Source organism: Apium graveolens, chromosome 4, assembly GCF_009905375.1.
Source record: "Apium graveolens cultivar Ventura chromosome 4, ASM990537v1, whole genome shotgun sequence".
Classification (NCBI taxonomy): Eukaryota; Viridiplantae; Streptophyta; class Magnoliopsida; order Apiales; family Apiaceae; genus Apium; species Apium graveolens.
In genome coordinates this window covers 9,224,676-9,239,640 of record NC_133650.1, presented here as the reverse complement: position 1 = coordinate 9,239,640, position 14,965 = coordinate 9,224,676, and the positions used below count along the sequence as shown (strand labels likewise).

The 14,965-nt window shown below is 34.9% G+C and overlaps 1 long non-coding RNA gene across 3 annotated transcripts; it reads left to right on the top strand.

Moving 5' to 3' along the window:
• The first annotated feature begins 9,270 nt into the window (after positions 1 to 9,270).
• LOC141717686 (uncharacterized) lies at positions 9,271 to 13,041 on the top strand. Of its 3 annotated transcripts, XR_012573738.1 has the most exons (9): positions 9,271 to 10,119; positions 10,293 to 10,403; positions 10,678 to 10,760; positions 10,893 to 11,086; positions 11,547 to 11,983; positions 12,085 to 12,139; positions 12,212 to 12,244; positions 12,327 to 12,373; positions 12,674 to 13,041. It is a non-coding gene; the product is annotated as an uncharacterized LOC141717686 (long non-coding RNA). The 3 variants fall into 3 exon arrangements; XR_012573737.1 differs by having other exon boundaries at positions 9,271 to 10,403; XR_012573739.1 differs by having other exon boundaries at positions 9,271 to 10,403; positions 10,678 to 10,764.
• Positions 13,042 to 14,965: the final 1,924 nt, after the last annotated feature.

Sequence of the window (14,965 nt, the reverse complement as noted above, 5' to 3'; positions counted from 1 at the left end):
AAGATTAAACTATCATGCAAATAATGAAAGAGATTAAAAGTGATTGAATTAACTATGTGAGACAAACATGGGATTCTAACTTCATTAAATACTTCATTCAAAGTCATTGTTCTTAACCTTAGCATGCAATGGTGATGAAAACTAATCAAATAACATGAAACTAGTAAACGCCAACTTTCGTTGTACGAATACCCTACTACAGACATCCACAAAAGAGATAAAAGCTGAATAAACACCAATTATGTTGAGACCCTATATGTCTATAGAATTTGACAATCATAAAGGTTTAATGCACAAGTTATCTATCATGATTACATAGGGAAAATAAGATGGTTAAAATTACCTATGAATCATGCATAATAAATACATGAACATATGCTAGCATGGCAAGTTCTAAATCTCTATATTCACTGTCGCTTTAATAGAGATTAACACGTTATCTTATATGTTAGCTACACACATAAGACGAATAAGCACAACCAATACTAGGATATCAATCAATCACCACACGCCAAGATATTGAAATAAATTAACTATAGAAATCCATAAGTAAATCCGTTAGAACCCCACGATAATGATTAGTTCATAACTGAACTCATCGTCACCATAAGTTCCAATCAAAACATGGTAAATAAACTAAGATAAATTTGATCTGAAATAACTGAATAATAATAACAAAGTACGTTAATAAGAGTATTAGGTTCAAACAACAAAGAAAACAAGCATCCAAGATTACAACTTAAGTAAAGAGTCACAAGTAAAACAAGATCTTCTTCTCCTTCATTGTATTGTGCTATTAGGTTTTCTTGCCGCTATCTCCTTGCTCTCCTATCTGAAAAAAGTCTTTTAAAAGTATTTAAATACCAACCCAACAGATCAGGAGTCCAACAAATCAATCTTCTAATAAAATCAGGATTCTGAAACCCCGACCCAGTGCGGTCGCCCCGCATACTAGCGCGGGCGCGCTCACTCTCTGATAAATGGGTGCGGCCGCTCCCAAGTGTAGCGCGACCGCCCTGAGCTTCTGGAAAAACTGGATTTTTCTGCTTTCTTGACCTTCCCATGCTGGTTTCTTGTGCGCAATCGAACAAGGCTCCATCCTAACACTCTTTTAAGCATAAAACATGCAATATCCATTCCTTCTTTCGAATATGCTCTGAAATGCAAAACACTACAAAAACACATCAAATACACAAACATCTTGAGTACAAAACACCAATTCGAGCCCTTACGAAGGGTTCTAAGTGGATATAAATACCACTTATCAGTTACACAAAATTTTAATCAAGTGTTACAATACTAGTGTCATATCTATTGTTGTTAATCCTGTTAATCATTCTAGACTAAGAACATTGATGTTAGGTACAATTTTATTAGAGAACATGTTGCAAATGGTACCATTGAGATTATTTTTGTTCCAACAGAAAAATAATTAGGTGATACTTTTACTAAACCTTTGGATGAAGCAACTTTCACTAACTTATAAGTGAAATTGGTATGTTAAATTCTTCATCCTAAAGGCAAGAACTCAGCTAATGTGTTGCACAGATTAATTTCTGATAAATTAAAATTAATTTGATTTAATTGGAAATTAGATGGAATATGATTTATGAATATTTCAGAATTCTCTGTATAATTATTTTTCATATTAATTTTTATCTTAACTTGGAATTTTTCAAATTCTGAGAAAAATTGTCTAATAGTTAATTCACAATTTTAATTTGTGAAATTAATATAAGACAGAACTAAAAAAGATCAAAAGTATGTAGAGAACTAAGCTCTCGATAAGTCTAAATGACTTCTCGACCAGTCTTTTTCATGACTTCTCGAAGGACTTATCGACAAGCCTCATTATGACTTCTCGATAAGTGTTGTAGAGATCTCGACATATATTTATACATGGAGTTCTCTATAAGTATAAATTTTAGACTTCTCGATAACTCGGAACTGAAATAATTTAATTTAATGAATTATTTTAGTAAAATACTTTTGATACAAAATTATTCTAATTTTATATTGATCTTATTCAATATAAATTGGAATAATTCAGTCCAATTAGGACAAACTGGGTATTTATTCTACATCTCGATAAGTCACTATCTAGTTCTCGATAAGAGTCAGGATAGTGACATCTCGACATGAGTTTTCTAATTCACGTGACTTCTTGATAAGCAAATATCAACTGTTTATTCCTACTTCTCGACAAGTCACATCTCTATCATATAAATACCCAAACACCTCGACATAACCCCTCTTTACGCTTTTGAGATCTCAATTGACCTAGCTTTTGCAAATCTTCACCGCTCTTTCTCGTTTGAAACTCTTTTTTTCTCAAATTTTTTACCCATATAAACTCAAACACTTACAATGGCTGCCAACAATGTTAGAGCTATTATCCCAAAGGATGGTAACAATTACTTGACATTTACAGATGCAAACCAAGCTCCTGAAAGTTTCAAGTGCTTTGTCAGTTTTTGTCTGAATCTTATCTTGCAGGAGCTTTGACTGTTATTCTTGTTCTCTACCTAGATGTGCTCAATGAGTTTTGGAACTCAGCTGTGGTGAATACTGTTATGCATGAGAACCAGGCAGTTTCTTTGGTGGTTAATTGCTCCATTCAGGGTAGACAGATGGAGTTTGATGCCAATGATGTCAACAAGACTTTGGGCATTCCTACAGATGGCATGGTGGAGGTACCAATAACACAAGAGCTGGCTGAGTTTATGGATTTCATAAACTATAGTGAGAAGATCAACCTTGCCAGCCTGAACAAGAAACATCTAATGAGGGAATGGTCTTTTCTTTTTGATTCCATTGTGAGAGCCTTCATATGCAGGAAGACTGGGTATGCCAATATATCCAGTGTTGTACAGAAGATGGTGCTCTCCATGGCATACAACAAGCTCATCAATGTTGGTCTATTGATTTTGGAAGAGCTCAACACCAGGCTCACAATGCCATTGGTAAGTAGAGGTAAGGAAATTTCTTTCCTAGGTTCATAATGTCTATTTTAAACTATAAAGTTGTAGACATTCATTTACTTGAGTGTATAGATAAAAGTAAAATAGGCCATTATAAACAGGTGTCCAAAATCTTTTTGGGTCACTCATTACAAAGAATCGGGTGAAGGTAGCCCTAAATGCCACTAACTTTATGTTAGAGAGATTTAGGAGCTACCCTTATCCTATGCTTGACATGAGAACTAATACAATCTCTAGTACAATTATGGCTCCTGCACCTGTAGAAGTAAAAGAATTGGAACCAGTAGGGGCTTTCCACAACTGAAACCACTTCTTCAAAACCAATAGAAGCTAGGGAACCAACTACTTCATCCTCTTAACAGGGTGAAGTTAGTAAAAGAAGGGCAAGCAAACACCAATGGTTACTATTTTTTAGGGTGGTGAGGACCAGACAATTATTGAGTGAAACCAGGTCAGAAAGCAAAAGAAGTCTAGGAATGTTAATTTGAACACTCAAATAGCCACGTCTGAATCTTCTCAAAAAGATGCAATTGTAATAAAAAGGCATGAACAGACTCTATGAGCACCTTCTCAACAAGGTGTCACTATTAAACAAAGCAGTCTGCCTACTGCATCCTGTAAAGAGTTTGCACCACCTCTTGAGTACTCTCAAGAGGTTGAAAGAAGTAATTTGGATGGAACACACAATGAGAGCACATCTGTTGCAACTCCCTCATCCATTCAGGGGGACTCGCCAAAAATAAATTATGAAATCTCTACTCTTATTTCTCAGATTTCTTATTTTTTTAATGAAAGCTGTTTGAATCTACTTCTCAAGCCTTTCGTGACACAGTTCAAAAAACTATGATCACCACTCAGACACTACATTTAGATGGTGAGAGGCTACATGCTAAGGTAGACCTTGATGACATCATCACAAACACAGGGGTTTCATCAGTCTTTACTGAAGACCCTGTACAAGTTACCCTAACACCTTCATGTGCACCACAGTTTTCACAAACTACTAGGTTTAAGGGTAGTCCTCTTGAGGAGGAGCTATTCAAATCCTCTCTAATTCAATTGGAGGTTTCTCAAGTAGGAACAACTCCCCTCACAATCCTGGCTGAAATTGCTTTATCAATTGAAGCTAGGAGTCCAATTTCCAATGATCTAGCCATTGAGGAGGCAAGCATAACACATTCAAGTATCAGTTCCTTGCAAGAAGAACAAGGGTTTGAGGCCATGGTACATGATGGTAACCTGATCAAATCCCCTCCAATTCAAATTGAGGTTCCCACTAGTGGTGAACAATACACTATCACAACCACATCTCAAGCTGTGAGTTCAACTATGACCCCTGTCACATGTACAATTACTACCTCAATCCCATACACCTCAAACATAACAGACCAACCTACTACCTCAAACACTACTCATCAACTCTTACACCTCATATCTCACTGGCTGCAAGATATTCAAGCCCAAGCTACAACAATGAATGATCTTTTGGTTATTACTAGAAAAAGTAGAATAGAAATCACCCTTCAGATATCGGTTGAAGTGTACACTGGTGTAAAAAGTCATTTTTACATCGGTTTGAAACACACCGATGTCTTTCTTTATAAAAGACATCATTTTTTAATCAACAGATGTATTAGGTTCGTGTTAAAAAAAAAAGAACAACACGGTTCCCCTTTCATTTTCCCCCTTAACCAAATTTTAACATTTTCACTCCCTCTCATGCCTTCAAAAATTTGCAACGATCCCTCCTTTTTTTCAACTTTACACACACATAACATTAAAACAAAATTAAAACCAACATGTAAAATATCAAGAAAATGTAAATCAAAACAAAACTCTCCCCGACAACCGAAGAACATCTCTCTCTCCTTCTCTCTCATCGACTCCCAGCTCTCAGCTCTCGACGGTGAAAAAATTCAAGTTCTCTCATGTGCTTATCCTATTCGAGATTTCTCGAATGTGTTCGTTCAATTGAATAGGTGCTTAAACTTGCCGATTATGCTTCAAATATGAGGTCAAAGGTTGAGAAGATGTTCAATTAACTACTCAGAACTACAAGTCGGAGGTTGTAGAGGTCAAAGCTACGATTGGGTAAGCTTTATAAATACTTTAAACACCTTTTTTTAATTAAGTGTTTCAATTTGAAACCCTAGTTTTTTAAGTTGAGGCTTTGATTTTTAATTAGTTTGATTTTTATACAATATCTGTTTAGAATTTTATGTACATATAATAATTTAACTAATTGAGATATATTTGCCTATTTGACAGAGGCTTGTACTGAAGTCAGCATCGTAATATGCTACTTGATATTTCTAGTATTATGTTTACCCGCAGAGACACAACATAAACCATTTATACTGTTTGTGCAATAAACTTTTCTTCTTGATTAGCTTAAGTTAGTTTTTATATGAACTTAAATTCAAGGGAAATGTTCAATTTTTCTATATTCTTATATTTCTGTTCGAACAAATAAAGGTGATCTTATGGACATACTGCTCCTTAAGCTTACAGACCAGTGATGGTCAATTTGCGACCTAAATCAATAGTCATGTGTCAAATTCCTTATATGTTGCTCTTACCGATGATTATGCAACTTACTGATTGTCATTGACCAAGGAATTGGAATGCTAATTTACTTAATACATATGCCTTGCTCTGCGCTGCGTAGGTCAATAAAATTTTATCTCATTATCCCTCTAATTGCACTCACTCCTTTGTTGGATCTTGCTCAGTAACAACATGGACAGTGGCTCTTTTGTCAACAATGAATGCAGTATGCGGTACTATTCTTTATTTAGATAAAAACTTATATCTTCCTTATATCATTAGTTAGAGTGTTCATTAATTCATGTTTCCACGTAATTTAATTTATGCGAAAACCAACTAAAGAGCTTCTTTTATACATAAAAGGATTGATAAGTATATATTGATTTCTTGGTTAGTAATGGTTCAATATTTATAAGAATGTTCTCAAAATGCTAGATTCATTTTCTCCCCTAGTTTTCGCAAGAGAGGCGAGGCATTTGGAGGAGAAGCCTTCAAATGGGCGCTGTTTTGATGTTTGGTGGACAGATGCATGGTATTAAGGGTCGTTCTTTCTCATTCATTTTCTATTTATGCATGTTAGCCATTAGTTTTTTTAGATCCCAAAAGTAGTTATTTCCATGACTTGTATCTTATATGGAAGCACAGTTTTGTTTATTAGATTTTTAGGACAAAAATAAAACCTTAAACTAATAAAACCTTGTTTATTAGATTGTTACATTATTCTCTATCTGAACATGTAACACAACTTTTATAAATTCATGTATCTCATTCACATAGAAATTAGAATTAATACTAGCTGTAACAAAATTGACCACTTTTCCTAAAGATAACAATAATCTTGAATTTTCCAGTTTTTAGAGTAAGTGTGATTTCTAAGTATACTGGCAAGGAAGAATGAAAATCTAGACCGTGACTAATGTGGCATAGTGAATCATTTTCATTTTGGGTGGTGATATATAGGTGCAGATAAGGGGAAGAGGAGATTCCAGTTTGAATGTGGTTTGCGCGGCCTTGACAAGCAGTAGAGCTGCACTCATCGACAGATTACTAAACAAAATCGAGGAAGACCATCACAAATTGTTACTCAAACAAGAAAAAAAAGACTAGAGAGGTATAAATTAATTTCTCTGGTCCACTCATTTATATATAAATATTACTCACTTGAATATGCATATTCATAGTAAAATTATAATTGAAATGCAATTTTTTCCCCACTTCAGGGTCAGGATAGAATATCCCAAAGTTGAGGTCAGGTATCAAAATTTATGGATAGAAGTAGAATGTGAGGTTGTTCGTGGCAAACCTCTGCCTACTTTATGGAATAGCCTAAAAAGGGTTCTCTCGATAAGTCCAATGCAAATTAGTATCAGTAGTATAACTATTTAACCCAGCATTACATTTTTTATAGTAAAAATGTTTACTGCTTGAAATTAAATGTATACTACTTCATGAGATAAAATATCAAAGGGTTATACAATCAGAATTTGGTGCCTCGATAGGATGAACACTAATGAAAACATTTACAGAATTGTCAAGACTAACTGGATAGCTTTCTCTTTTAATATGCTTGTTTAAGAACGAATACTCTGCAAAATCGTGCACAACAATTTTTTTGTTTGTTTTAATTAGAATTTATTTACAAATGGCAGGCAAAGCCTGCAACAGTTGAAAAGGTTTGTGAAATAGTGAAGAAGCAACTAGCATTGCCTGGTGATCAAGAGCTCACCCCAGAGACCAAATTTTCAACACTTGGTGCTGATTCACTTGACAGTATAAGTAACTCCCTTTATTCATTACAAGTCGCAATCATTTCCAGTTCAAAAAAATAGCTATTTTTATTTATGGTAGGTGGAGATTGTGATGGGGCTAGAGGAAGACACCAGTGTCTATATTTTGGAGTTGGTTCTGAGTTTTGTACGGATAAATGTACCATAAAACATTTAGTTTTGACTTTATTTATACTTGAAGCATTGTTGTACTATGTAGTTTAGATATAATGAGTGTAGTTGGCCAAGCGGATGGATTAGATAATGTAAGTAGATAGTCTATATATTTGATGACTTAAGGAGTTTGTTGGTTTGTTGGAGGTTTAGTAATGTTAAAAAGAATTTTACGGCTTTGATTTGATCTTGTGATTATTTTTTGGTAGACTTTTGTATTGAACTATATTTTAGATTTAGCATTTGGTATATTTGGGTGCAGATAATACACTCAGTAGAGGATAATGTATAGTCAATAGACATCGGTTGAGATATACAACTTCTGAAAACTGATGTTACTGGACCCAAACACATCACATCTAGTTAAGGAACCGATGTCTAATCAAACCTCTAACATCGGTTTTCATTTACAGGCGATGTAAAAAGATAAATTTGACATTAGTTTAATTTTTTAAAAATGATGTTAATGCTGATTTTTATCTTGTAAATTAAATGGAAAATTTCATAATTAGATCATATTAAAACTATATTGAAAAGGTTGTAATGTAGTTTTTTGTTTAGAAATAGAGAATAGGCATCAGGTTTCTATTTGGAACCGATGTTAAAGTTGTTACCAGACATCAATTCACAACCGATGTTATATGGGGGTACCTTTCTCTACACCCACATAGACATCAGTTGAAAAAACTTTTGTCATCAGTTACTGACCGATGTCTATTAACATTTTTCTAGTAGTGAATTGAGCAACTTGCAGGCCTAGCCAATATCACCCAACAACTCCTTACTATAGATATGTCAAACCAAGACTATCAAGCTATTATACTTTCTTACAGGGAGGATGTTGAAGAGCAATATGAGAAGATTACAAATGAAGCAGATGGTTATGTAGATGCATGGCTTTCCAAAGACATCACAACAACAATGAAGGAGGCCTTAGCAAATTTTAGAGAAGAATATGTGACCATTTTGGGAAGCAATGTTAAGGTCTTCACTCCCCAAGAGGTCTATGATGCTGTGACAGAGGTGTATAGCTCAATTGAAGGTCGTTCATCATATTGGAAGAGCTATGGAACACACCCTGGACAGGCATCAACTTGCTGTGAAGAAATTGATTAATGATATAATTAATGAACTGATGCGCACTTTTACAGATATCAAATCCAAGTTCAACAAGTTTTCTGAGATGTTTCAAGCTCTCTCTCTCACGCTAGTGGAAGATAATTTATATAAGTTGAGAGAGTCTTTCATAGCCTTGCATGAGGTGATCCAGAAGCAAATAACTTAGAATAATGACTCAAAGGTCAAGATGGATCAGCTGTACAAGGCTAGGTTTGAACCTTCAGCTTTGGTAATGGAGGAGAGATCAAGTATGCTGTGCAAACTTCTTTTGGCACTTAAACTACATCCACTTCACAACCTATATCTACATCCACCAACCTTGAAATCCAAAACTTACAAGCTCAAGTCTCCACTCTATAATCTTCCAATGACTCTCTTTCAGCTCAAGTGTCTCAATTGACCTCACTGGTGCAAAGTCAGCAACAAGACATAAATCCTTTGTAGACTCCCACACTACTAAAATAGTGCCTACGACATCACCCCTTTAACATTGGTTAGAAATGTCAACGATGTGAAAAGCAATTTTAACATCGGTCATTTCAAAACCGATGTTAAAGGGACTGTCAGACATCACTATCTTAACTAGCCGATGTCTATTATCATTTTTTTTAAAAAAACTCCGCTTCTTTCTTTCCCCCGTTAACACAACAAAAAATTCCCTTTTTATTATCGGTTTCCCCCCCTCCCTAGATCAAAAATGTTCCCCCTCACTCTCATTCTCTCTTCTCTCTCACTCACAGCCTCTCTTCTCTCTCACTCTCTCGTCTCTCTTCTCATCTCTCACAGTCGCTCTTCTCTCTCATCTCTTACTGTCTCTCTTCTCCCTCACTCTCTCTAAACCTAAAACCCCTATATATATGAATTAAACTCGATTAATTCATTAATTGAGCTCGATTGGTACAAACCTATTTTATTTTTTTAGATCTATTCTCATGTCTACCCAATTTTCTTGATTTTGTTTATCTACTCACCTTCATTTATTCATTATTTTTTGTCTTTTTAGTCCTGGATTTGTTTTGTCCAATGGGGGTATTTTGGGTGTGGATAGAGAAGTGCGGAAAGTGACTAAGAGAGTTTTGGATTTTGATGATAAGAATGGCGGGGTGGGAAGAAGGGAGATGGGAAGGAGGGGAAGGTGAAGGTTAGTAAGTCGGAGAAGAAGCGGATTAGTGAAAGTGAGAGTAGTGAAAAGAAAGAGAAGAAGAGAGTGAAGGGTTCATCCGAGGAGGAAACTCGTTGATAACCTCGACTATGTAATTTTGTTTAATTGTACTGCGGAATTTTATTGCACATAAGGTGTTTGATGAAATGGTCAAGAGAAAAAGTGCAACAATGAGCAACATCATAATAATGAGAGGTATAAAGAAGAGGTGGTTTTTGAAAGAGGTGTAAAAAGAAGGTGGAGCAAAATTGGTGATTGAGTATGGGAGATCTGATTTATGTTTAGGTGGTGCTTGTTGTTGTGTGTTCTTTCTTCTTTTACCACCGCTCGTCATTGCTTTTCTTGATTCCCTGAGCTGCGGGTGTTTCCCGTAAGTCGGAAATTAAAGGAAAAGGCTTCGAATAAAAGGAGGGATTATAAGTTATATTTTGATGTGAATTTGTTTTGGTTTCGAGTTGGTTTATTTAATTGGCTTGGTTTGTTGATTATTCCAAGATAAGACAGATACATATTACATTGTTAATGCTCCTTTTATTTTTTCAGCGTGCTGGAAGGTATGCCTTTATGCTAATACTTATAAGATAAAAGTGACAGTTGGAAAATGGAAAGTAATTTTAATCAGTTTGTTGAGGCGACCAAGTGAGTGCTAACAAGGTATACACTAGTATTTTGTTGATATGGAGGATGAGTTTGTACAAATAAAGAGATGAATTATAATGCATTTTTACAGCTTGATTAAAAAAATACATTGAGAGCATTACTCTGCATATTATATTATGCTTTAGTTATCCTCCACGCCTGGAATGCCCATGTTTATCTAAATTCAGATGTACTATGTTGCTAATCTGCAATGACTTTGACAAATGCCAATTTTACGTTTTCTGTTATATAATTGTATGCATCTCATTTATATGATTTTGTTTAACAGGTATCTGTGGGTCGTGGACTTATAACAGCCTATGCGTTGCTTAGTTTAGAGCCTCGTGGAACTCTCTTTGTGAATTCTGGAATGTAGGTTGACAATTACTACCAAGTTTTACCGAGATTACTATGCTGATTTAATATATTGGAGTGTGATTAATTGAATGTGGAGTGTGCTTTTTTTGCTTCTTATATGACAAATATGATACTCATTGTTGTCAGGAAATCTAAGAAAATGGCTCCACCATATCGGGTGATGCTGCATAATGACAACGCGCAAGTGCCGATGAAGGTTATTCCTGGGATGACAGTGGACATTGATGTCAATGTTATGCAGGAGGCACATCATAATAGATTGGAAGTTGTAATAATCTGTGATCAAGTAGATGCTGAAGATCACTACAAGCAGCTTAGAGGTAATGGCCTTCAAAGCTCGATTAAGCCTGCAAGTGGTGGTTGTTAAGTGCATTTCAGTATCTCGTGGCTAGTTATAACCTATATATGTAAACTTAAAAACTAGGATCATTATTAATACATATGTATATAGGAGCACAACTGTTTGAACCTTATTTGCTGTGATTAGAGAAATAAGATGTGTGTATGAGAAAAGCACAAATATGGCCAGTTCAACCAGATGGTTGGTAAGTCCACTGTGCTAAACTGCAGAGTCTACTTCTGGTTTGTTATCTATTAATACGGTATCACATGTGAGATACAATTTATATCTTACTGATGGCTCATATAGCTATTTTTTCACATAATATTACTTCTAGACCTTTTTAAGTTTCTCTGAAATAAAATTTAATAACACAACATAAAGTTATGTACGAGAAGAAACATGATTTCTGAACGAACTTTTTATTTTTTTTATGACAGTTATTTCTAAACAACCTATGAGTTTTGCTATGAGAACAAGAATTGCACTAGGTTCGGCCAAGGGAATCTTGTACTTACATACAGAAGCAGATCCTCCTATATTTTATCGAGATATAAAGGCCACTAATATAGCTAGACTCAAATTACATTGCAAAAGTTGCTGACTTCGGACTTTCACGACTTGCTCCAGTTCCTCATATAGAAGGTTTTGTGCCTGATCATGTATCTACAGTTGTTAAGGGTACTCCGGTAATATGCCAAGGTAGTTAATATTATTCTTGTTGCTTTGAGGATTAACAATATACATACATTTGGGCCATGATTCAATTTTCTGGGGACCTGGTTACTGTCTGTCCTGATGTTTTCCAAGTAGATCTCGGAGTAGATACAAAATTTGTACTATTGGCATCTGATGGCTTGTGGGATTACGTAAAGAGGTTTGCTTTTGCATCAAGACTGGCATAATTTAGCATCTTACTAATTAAAATTGCCCAGATAATTTTAAGCATAATTGATCTCCTTTAATCGGTTATTTCAGCTCAGAAGCCGTCACTTTCGTTAGGAATTAACTACGAAAATATGGAGATGTTCAGGTGGAGTACTTAACCTTTCTTCGGTTTTCTTAATTTGCAAATAGACTCTAATTATATTGTGTCCTACTGTAGATAATGTGTGAAGCACTTGGACAAGTGGTCCTGGTAACGACAAGAATCTAGTTCTTCAATCTTAAGTTTGTCTTGTTTTCTCTCTTATACTAACATAAAACTTTTTATGGTGCAGGATTGGCGGTCTCAAGACAATATAACCATTGTTATTGCTGATTTTGGGTATGCCCTTACTAATTTGAAACCACCCATGTTCTCACTACTTCTGCACAAGTAATATCTATAAGCTATATTTTTAGAACTCCATGGACGGGGAATAGGCATCATTGTTTTTGCTAAATGTGGAAGAGGCTTGTTATTGTGGCTAAGATGCTTTGTGCCATTAATTTTCTGTTATTACATTTGATAACCCGCCAGTAATGAGATATTTTAGTTTTAATACAGCTACCATACACTCATTAGTTAAAAATCACCATTTATTCCTTTTAACTATACTTTTGATGTGCATTTGTTATGAATCAGGAGAACCAACTGGCAAAGTGTACCAGTTCAGCAACAAAATATCATTTTTGAACTGGGCCAAGCTTTTGTAACTCTAGGTATTGTGTCATTTGGAATATGGATGACATCCATGCTAGGTTCATGAGTTCCGAGGCCCCGTTTTACTGTATATAATAATTAACATAAAATCCGGTTTATCTTCTACTTACTCTGTACATGTACATTTCCTCATGCTATTGCTTTTATAAGTAAAGGCATTTTATACCATCTTATTAGAATATGTACAATGCCAACTAGTTTTGAAAAAGCATCCTATAATGCTAATTGCTACAGAGATTAGATGTATTTCTACTTAATATGTTATATTATTCAATTATTGATTCATTTTATTTCTTGCACCTTTTATGGCTGTTGTTTGCATACACGAGTTTGTTCATCTATTAGAATATGTTTTTTGTTCTGTTGGATGTTGATTTAGTATTATTTTTTGCTTTTGTCTGGGTTTATGTACAAATGCACGGCTTATTGATTTTTAAAAAAGAACTCCAACATCGGTGTTTATTATAAATTGATGTGAAGCAACTAAAAATACATCACCTGCTTAAACTAAAAACGATGTCTAAACTAACAAAAAATCGAATTATAGGAATGAAAACGATGTCTAAAATGTTAAAACACATCGCTTTGTACAAGTATATAAAATTAAATTAAAAGAAAACTGATGTTTTCCAGAACAATGTACATCGGTTTAATAAGTTATGTTTAACTTACACAACTGATGTTATAAGTTATGTTTAACATCGGTTGAGTAAATAAATTGATGTAAAATACAGAGTAAGACATCAATTTTTTTAAGAATCTGATATCTATCATTTAAAAGTTCTTCCCTATTATATGTTTTATAGTGCTTTTTAACCTCATAAATACCATTTTTGACAATCTAGTTTTAACATGTTATTAAAAAAAGGCTATTTGTACATCAGTTTGCTAAGAAAACCGATATCTATGTACATCTTTAACATCGGCTAAAAATCAATGTTAAAGACCTTTACCTTTCCATGCGAAGACATCAGTTTGAAAAAAAAGACATTGGTTTATACGAGATGTCTAAGGGCATTTTTCTAGTAGTGTCACAGACATCTACAGATGCAGAATTCAGTATCTTTGGGGGCTATTATGGGAGCTTTAAAAATACCTCTTCCAGAATCACCACAAACAGTAAGGACTACACTCCCTCTACCTACAATCTCTATGGCTGCTACCAAGATTAAGGGGGAGATGGAGTCACAATTACAACTAAAATCATCAATCCAAGCCACAACTCAAATCCAAAAGAAGGATGATGTTGGAATGGGCAGACTCTTGAAAGCAGCTGAAGGACCTTGTCTTGACAAGGAATTTTGTGAACTCCTTAAAGCTCTCATAATCTCTCTTAACAACAATCACTTCACCTACAAAAAGGCTTTGGACAGAAATATGAATTTTCTAAGGGTGGTGATGGTGATCAATGGTAATTTCAGGGAAAAGAGGATTATTGCAAACATCAATGACTCATGTGTGAACAGGTGTATGCATGTGTCTCTTTCTTATCTCCAATCTAGAAGAGCATCTGAGCTGGACATCCCAATCAACAAAGTTAATAGGGTGATTTCAGAGGGCACTCTCTTGCTCAAGGAACTCAAGAAGGGTCAAGTGGCTGCATTTTCAGAAGTTTACCTTCAGCCTAGTAAGGGAGTGGCCTACATTTGTCCATCTACCAAAAGGTGCAATCACTTTATGATCCCTAAGCACTGTGTCATGCGAAACCTAAGATTAATTATGACTTTGGAAACTGATTTGAAGACCAAGAAGATCAAGATAATTGAAGCTGAAGAGATTATCAAGATTTTTGATAAATATCTGAAGAATGCTGAAACCATGTTGCCTAGAGCATAAATCAATACAAAAGATGACTTGGATGATGAGCAGAAAAATGAGTATAAATCTTCTGGCTCAAATCCAAGTCAATCTAGCAAAGCAACTGGTACCAAGGGGGATGACAAGAAGGAGAAGGAATAAGAGAAGGGAATGGATGATGGAAAGAGGAGACGGAAGGATGAAGAAGGGGTAACAAAATAAAAAAATGTCCAAGGAACCCAAATATCAAAAACTCACCAAACTCAAACTCCTAAACTAGCCAAATTGACGCTCAATCAATCCAATCTCAAAAACCCAAGTACATATACAAGCTAACTGCAAACTCCATACTCAAGATACCTATCACAGCCAACCAAGTTTTTTTAAAGAAAATATCAAAACCACTTTCATTTAAAC